Here is a 2,500-nt window from a genome sequence, read left to right as displayed (position 1 = left end):
TTGCGGACATGGATCCCATCTTTCCATTACTGAGACAATGTTCCCTCGCTTCCAATACAGACGCACGGGCCTGATTCTGCCAGTATGGACACAGCTAAAACCCCCCCCGTCCAATATAGGGACACAGGGACCTGTTCTTCCGTCATGGTGTACTGCTACTACCAGATATACGATAACAATCGTAGATAAATCCTCGTCATGAACCATCAGGTCGTATGTTATCTCTCCTTCTCACACGTACACCCACGGCAGATGGGGAGGCCCCTCTACGTGCCAGACTGCATGGCAACTTACCTACCTTTCGTGTGCCATGACGTACATAATGGTACGTACATAATGGTTACTTTACTCTTGGAATACGAAAAGAAAACGAGAAATAAAAAGAAAATCGGAAGAATGTCATTCAGTCTAGAGGAAGTCCTAGTTTAAAGTCGTTTCGAATAACGTCGGTTTTGCATTTCCCTCTGTCGTTCAGCGCTCCGATGAGTGGAGTAAAAAAAAAAGAAAAAAGCAGTGAAATTTCTATGTTCAGAAGAGGTTACTCGGCCCATTGCTCTTGATAGGCAGATTGGAAATACGGATATCCAGAAGAAAACGGGAAATGTTTTCTCGCACATTGACTTCCTTCTAAAGTAAGAAATGAAAGAATGTTAGCAAGTAAACAAAACATGCTTGGTTTCAAGATCCCTTGAAAGTTTCAAAACCTTCAAGATATTTCAGAACACTTGAAAGTTTCAAAAGCTTTGATATATTTCAGAACACTTTTGTTACGTTTCGGAACACTTCATATATTTCCACAATCATTTCAGCAAGTCTCAGTACTATTTGTAAATATCAGATCATTCTTATGAAATTTAAAGCTTTTTTTTTTTTTTTACATGTATCAAAGTTTTTTTTTTCCCAAGTTTCAAAGACTTTCTGTAAGTTACTGTAACACTATAAGTTACAGAGACCTTTTTTGAATTTTTTTTTTTTACAGAATATTTTCTGAAGTACAGCACAAGTTTTGTAAGCTTCAGAGCTTCCGGGAAGCTTAAGAAAGCTCCACAAGTTACATAACTCCTTTGTAAGTTTCAGAAAATATCAGAACCCTGAGTTAGTTTCAGAGCTAACTAGAAAGTTTTTGAAGGACTTCTGAAATCCATCAAAGTTTCAGAACCCTCCACGCAAGTTTCATAGCGATCTCAAGAGGCTTCAGAATCCTTTGCAGGAATTAGAACTCTCTAAGTAAGTTTCAAAATCCTTCTTATCCCAAAAATGTAGAACAATTTGAAGGTTTCAGTGACCCAGTTCAAAGTTTCAGAACCCACTCTTTTACAAGATCCAGAACCCTCTTCAAAGTTTCAGAACCCTTTATCCAATCTCAAAACCATTTCCTTTATTCTTTAAGTTCTTAAAAAAAAAACCATTTTTGAAGGATTTGGCACCTCACTGGAAATCCTTGATATGAGGATTTATATAAAGGATTCCAGGAGTGAATTTATATGCAATTTGTTTTCATCAAATGCTTAAAAATGGATCGCCATCTCTCCTTCAACTTCCATTCATTCTTCAGTTTCAATTTCCCGGGGACGATATTTTTTTTTTATCCGGGAAATGTATGAATAATAACTGGTTGGGCACAAGAGAGATGCGGAATAGACCCGGTACAACGGTACGTGGTACAACGGTACGTGGTACAACGGTAACCTCAGACCACTGCTGGAATGGTACGGTGGTACCTTCAATGGTACATGTTGCTGGACTGCCCATACTCAAATATGATGTTGTGACAGTAATCTCTCTCTCTCTCTCTCTCTCTCTCTCTCTCTCTCTCTCTCTCTCTCTCTCTCTCTCTCTCTCTCTCTCTCTCCACACACACACACACACACACACACACACACACACGCTTCTGGATGAAGTAATCAGTAATGAACAAGGAATGCCTCCATCCCCTCCCCCCTCCCTTATCAGCAAGATAAGGTGATGAAGGAGAGGTCTGGGACGATGATAAGGATGCGCCCGTGCACCTTTCACAACCCAGCGGTGCCCCTCGTTGCTGTGGCATGATGGATGAGGGCCAGGCGGGCTGGGGTCTGGCAGAACCCACAGAGATGAGCTGGGGATTGCCTGAGGGGTATCCTCTTATCTATGTATGTATCTATCGTTCATTGTATCTATCTATTCATCCCTCCCTTCCTGTCTCTCTCTCTTTCTCTTCATATTATACATATGGCGGGGTGGCGACGGAAATGGATGAAGGCAGCAAGAATGGATATGTACATGTGTATATATATGTATATGTCTGTGTATGTATATGTATGTCTATGTGCGTGTGTGGACGTGTATGTATATGCATGTGTATGTGGGTGGGTTGGGCCATTGCTCGTCTGTTTCCTTGCGCTACCTCGCTAACGTGGGAGACGACGGTTAAGTATAATAGATATGATAAATAAGTATATGAAATTTCCACAAAGAGTATCTGCACCTGTCCATAATCGTTTATCTATTCTTTTATCTT

Source organism: Panulirus ornatus, chromosome 5 (assembly GCF_036320965.1).
Source record: "Panulirus ornatus isolate Po-2019 chromosome 5, ASM3632096v1, whole genome shotgun sequence".
NCBI classification, from domain to species: Eukaryota; Metazoa; Arthropoda; class Malacostraca; order Decapoda; family Palinuridae; genus Panulirus; species Panulirus ornatus.
The sequence above is the reverse complement of the archived record's forward strand: the minus strand, read 5'-3'. Positions refer to the sequence as shown.